Here is a 6,000-nt window from a genome sequence, read left to right as displayed (position 1 = left end):
ATGAAAAATATTGCCTGCCATATCAGTAAATAAAGCGTGTTGCAGCCATCAAGCCACTGCAGCCAACCCCAATGGTGAGCCTCAAGGGAACTCAGGGTGGAGACGAATGGGCTGCCCACTGCCAAGCCCTCAGCCACTACAGCCACCGCCAATGGTGCAACCTGAGGGGACTCAGGATGGGAAACCATAGAATACTTAGAGAGCTAAAGTGCATATTGAAGGAATGATTTCAGTGAGCCCAGACTTTTGCATCTTCCCAGACAGAGAAAAGCACTAAATTCCTTAATTGAGAAATCTGGTTCTTTTTAATTAACAGTGATCTTTTGATGTTCTGACCACCTGGTCATTATTGCAAAACCCCCCATATACCCTGCCTTCTCCCTTACCTCTTTGGAGCAGTCCTTCAGAGCATCTGAGAGGCTGCCTCCCAGGCTGGAAGTGTTAAGAATGTCCGCCAAGTAAAACACAAATCTGAACTTTTAGGCTGTACATTTTTTTCAGTTGATGTATAACTTTAAAGCTTACCCCAAAGACTACCACTGCACTTAATGAAATCTAATCCACTTGCCAGGGCCCCCAACAGGCTGCTGCTGCTGCTGCTGTAGTGCTTCTAGTTTTTGTAAAACATACATGTTGATTTAGATTAGATGGTCCCAAAGCCCTTCTCAGCTCTAAAGATCTATTATTCACCAGTTGGTGTGTGGGTCAGCATTTCTGGGTGTGGCTGGAAATTACACAGTAGGTGCCCAAGACTCACCTAGACGGGTGCCTGGGAGAGTTTTGCTTCTTTCACAGCTGGAGCCACCGGGCCCCCCTGTGCTTGCCCCAGCCCTGCTCAGAGTTGGTTGACTTAGCCCAGAGTTACACACCCCTGACGCTTGCATGAGTATATGCAGCTCTTTACAGAAAACCGCCCTCAGCAGGAAGCCCCTCTTCTTATCAAAGCTATACTGTAACTAACTTTTATACCAGGCACCCCCATGGTCTACTCCTCTCCTGCCCAAGCACACCTTTCAAATCTTTTAATCACATAACACCTTGCCTAAATTACCAGTTCTTTCTGTAGATCAAAGAAATAGAAATGAAGAATAAGTAATTAACAGATGACCACATCTCTTCCCTAGCTTCCCTTTCAGTAATCTCCCAAACTGTGTGACCAAAACTGTGTGAACAAGATAACATCTACAGGAAGATGGTGGGGAGTCGACAAGCCTGCACCAGATGATTACCTGAGATTGCCTCTCTGTTTCCCTTTAAAAGCTTTCATGGCTGAGCAGAATCTTTGGAGGTGGTTTTTGGGGGGATGCTGAGTCCACCATCTCCCCAGATTGCTGGCATTTTGATTAAGGTCGCCTTTCTTTTCTACAGTTTATATGTAATTGATTTTGTAAATTGCAAGTGGGGGATTCACTTGGTAACATGAGTGCTCTTTCAGATGGAGCCAAACACTGACTTCTCAAGGCCTTTTGGCTCCACCACAGTTCCTGGGGCCTGTTGGGGTCACTTCTGTAGGCTCCCTGTCCCAGCCAAGAAGGCTTTCCCTAGAGAGCCTCACCTGGGTCACAAGACCTGGAGGCCCAAAGGCTCTGACTGAGGGGGGAGATAGATGAGCTCCAGGCTAGGCATTTACAACTAGCCTCCTGTTTACATTTTTGGGGTGAGAAATACATGGGCTTCAGGCTGGACACTTACAAGTAGCCTCCTGTATGCATTTCCTGAGACAGGAGATAGGTGTCCAGGTTAGATATTTACAACATGCCTCCTGTTTGCACTTTGAAATAGAAATAACAACAGAAACAGGGTGGGCAAGGGAGACACTACACCTGGGCAGAAAGGCTCCTTGAGGGGTCAAAAAGGAGGGGGCGCCACTCCATTATATGTGATGCTAAGTGCTTCGCATAGGCCTCTGGGCTGAAATCCATCTTAGAAAAAAGTTACACATGAATGATGGGGAGGGTCCTAGGACAGGTCAGGTGTAGAAAAAGAAACCAGATAATTGACCAAAGGTAAACAAAGACGCAAGACCTTCCCTATATAAATGACTTAACCCCCTCTTTACTGCGCTCCTCGTTAGGGAGCATGCCCACACCCTTTCTCTCTGGGTGTGCATTTCTGCTTTGCTTCTGTCTTAACTAAACAAACCATATCTCCGTGTACTCGCCCACTTGTTGTTATGCTGCGTCTCTAATAATAAACTCTGTACCTGTTCTTACAGTTTTTGCCTCTGTGAGAAATGCATATTTCACTGGGGGCAAGAGCCAGGGAAAAATAGCTTCTAGCCTCTAGTCCTTGCTGGTCTGGTGGCTAGGACTCCCGGTTTTCACCCAGCCTACCCAGGTTCAATTCCTGGGCAGGGAATTGAGGTCTCACTTCACTCAATTAAGATCGCCCTTCGGGGCTTCCTAGGTGGCGCAGTGGTTAAGAATCCGCCTGCCAATGCAGAGGTCATGGGTTCGATCCCAGCTCCAGGAAGATCCCACGTGCCACGGAGCAACTAAGCCCGTGTGCCAAAAAATAAAAAAATAAATAAAAAATAAAAATAAAAATAAAAAAGATCGCCGTTCATGCTCCTCTCACTGATGCCTCTCCAAGATCATAACCAAAGGGCTTCTTCCTTCAAGAAAGGACCCTGTGTCAGCCCCAGTTCTCTTCAAGGGACCTGTCCAACAGAACTAGGAAGACCTTGCTTTAAACCACATTCAATGAATAAGTACACCAAGGACCTACGGATTTCATAATTCCTGAAAGGGGAGATGAGGGGCTGCCCCCTCCATGGAAGGTGGGGCAGAAGACAATGCTCTCTACATAGTCTCACTTCTCTCTCTGCCCAAGCAAGAAAGGCCAGAAGAGACCAGCATGCCCAAAAGCAAGCTCCTCCACCCCTCTCTTCCTTCTGTGACTTGAGTGTATGAGACACATGCCTCTCTGGGACTGTTCTGTGGGCTTCCTTCTCCAACCTGGCTGCATCGTGGTTTTCAGCACCAGAATTAGATGAACAAATTTGGCACTTTACTGAGTATTCCTTGGGAATGTGCATACTACTTTGGATGTTTCCATTGTTTTTTCTCTGTTAAACATTAAATGCTGTGTTATACTGAGTATTAGTGAAGCTGTGATGGTACCAGACTGTCAAACAATGGTGGTGGGAGTACAGAGTGATATAATCACATTGGAAAGCTGTTTTGTGGTTTCTACTAAAGCTAAACGTATGCCTATCCTCTGAAATTCCACTCTTAGCTGTGTACACAAGAGAAATGAGGGTATATATCCACAAAAAGACTTTTATAAGAATGTTCATAGCCATTTTTATTTGTAATAGTCCTCAAGTGGATACAACCTAAATGTCCATCAACAACAGAATGGATAAGTTGTGTTATATTCACTTAATGGAATACTACACACACACACACACACGAATGAGATGATAGAACATTCAACAACATGGATTAATTGCACAGAACTAGGTTGAGTGAAGAAACCAAACACAAGGGAGAAGCCACTGTATACTTTCACTTGCATGAAGTTCAAGAAAGCAAAACTAAATGATAGTATGAAGGTACAGAATGGGAAGGAACTTTCTGGGGTCCTAGAAATCCTCTCTATGTTGATCTGGGAAAGCAGATAGATAGACAGCTAGACAGACAGCTAGACAGACAGACCAAGCTGTACACATAAGAAAGATTCCAGTTAGTAAATGTAAAAAAACTGATTGAATTATAAAAATCACCATTTCACCATATTAAATTAATTTCTGTATTCAGGCAAAGACGATTGGTGGATGAGACTATTAGTTGAAAGGATGGTGGAAGAGTTTAGAGTGGAGGAGTCAGGCTCTTACCACCTGAACCCACTGAACTTATGGGCATTGGGTGCCTCCAGATTCGATGCAATAGCAATAAAATCACTAGCACTATCTAGGTCATATTTTTAATATTAAAAAGTAGCACTGGGATCTAATCAAACATGTAGAAGTAACATTCAGTTTACAGAAAATGCGGAGGATAGAGGAACAATTAAAATTCTATCACAGAGAAACTAGCAGACTTCATTCGTTATCTATTGCTGCATAACCAATTACCACAAACTTAGAGGCTTAAAGATATTTATTGTCTCAGTTTCTGTGGGTAAAGACTCAGTGTGGCTTAGCTGTGTCCTCTGCTTAGCCTCTCACGAGGCTGAAATCAAGACGTTGACTGAGGTTCATTTTCACATTAAAAAACTCATCTACTTGGAATTTATTTGGCTACAGGTTATGATAAATGGATGCAATTTAATGTTTTCTATGTGGTCACCCAGTTGCCCTCAGCCTGTCTATTAACATTTTCCACCAGACAATAGTTTAGGCAGTTCTGATCAAGTTTACAGCTTGCCAGTTCTGTGTGTAAAATAAGTAAACAGTTTTTCTGAGTGAGACTTGAGTTCCTCCTGCTTTAAAAATTAGATACCTAGTTTATCTATTCAAATACCTTTTTTGAGCATACTTCCCTGAGTCAAGTTGATTTCTGGTTCAGAGGAGGCTACTACAAACACACAAGAGAAAAAAAAGAAGGGATGAAGAGAGAAAGGGAGGGAAGGAAAGAAGGGAGGGAGGGAGGAAGAAAGAGAGAAAGAAAGAGAGAAAGAAAGAAAGAAAGAAAGAAAGAAAGAAAGAAAGAAAGAAAGAAAGAAAGAATGAAAGAAAGAAAGAAAGAAGGAAGGAAGGAAGGAAGGAAGGAAGGAAGGAAGGAAGGAAGGAAGGAAGGAAAGAAAGAAAAGAAAGAAAGAAAAAGAAAGAAAGAAAGAAAGAAAGAAAGAAAGAAAGAAAGAAAGAGAGAAAGAAAGAAAAAGAAAGAAAAAGAAAGAAAGAAAGAAAAAGAAGGAAAGGAAGGAAGAAAAAGAAAGAAAGGGAGAGAGAAGGAGGGAGGGAGGGAGGGAAGAAGGAAGAAAGGAAGAAAAGAAAAAGACATATAGGCAGATATACAGATATGGTAGATGATAAACAGATGATAGATAGATGATAGATAGATAGATAGATAGATAGATAGATAGATAGATAGATAGATAGATAGATAAAGAAACTGTCCTAAGAGAAGCCTGCTTGCAAAGTTTTCCCTTGGCTGGCCTCTGGGAGCCTGGATTTAGTTAGGCCTCTCACAACTCCATCATTATCTTTTTCCCTAACTGGTAAGAGTGGTCCACCATGCCTAAACTGTACAAACAATATGGTTCATGCTGAACACTTGCTTTCCTGTAAGAAGTATTGAATTTTGGAGTGGGACTGACCACAGAGAAAACTTCTGGACTCCTAGGCTCAGGCAAGTTTTCCTGGCAGATAACATTTCATACATATTGTCACAACTTATTGTTGAAGGAATTAAGCACATGCTGTGTGACTTCGGAAGAGAACCCTTGGAAGCCCACTCCTGGTTTCCTCCAGACTTCGACCCATGGACCTTTTCCCTTTGCTGATTTTGCTTTACATCCTTTTGTTGTAATAAGCCAAAGTCATGAGTTCGACTATATGCTTGTCCTATGGGTCTTCCTAGTGAATCACCAAACCTCTGAGTGGTCTTGGGAACCCCTGACACAGACGCTTCATAAGAATATAGAATTAATGAAAGAAAAACTCAGATATTGGATAACAACAGATAAAATGAAAAAAAAAAATTCAGAGCTAAGGAAATAAACAGAACATCACCTACTAGTTCCTTTAGACAGATGATATATATTGAGATAATTAAGAAAATAACAATATATTTAAAGTGTTAAAAAAAAAAAAGAAAATAACAGATAAAATACTATTCAGTATAAGGATCATTGGTGTCTTTAAAACAGAGAATTTACCTGATGGAACCCAAGAAGAGGAGGGGTAGTTTGGGGATATTTAAAAACACAGTGGTGGAAAATTGCCTGAAAGAAGGAAAAACAATCTACACAAGAGAGGATATGCCGTGGACTAGGAAGAATGATATAGAGTGAGCAATACTATAATATAACCTGTTTGAGTTATTGAGCTTCCAG

The sequence above is a fragment of the Hippopotamus amphibius genome, chromosome 8 (assembly GCF_030028045.1).
Source record: "Hippopotamus amphibius kiboko isolate mHipAmp2 chromosome 8, mHipAmp2.hap2, whole genome shotgun sequence".
NCBI lineage: Eukaryota > Metazoa > Chordata > Mammalia > Artiodactyla > Hippopotamidae > Hippopotamus > Hippopotamus amphibius.
The sequence above is the reverse complement of the archived record's forward strand: the minus strand, read 5'-3'. Positions refer to the sequence as shown.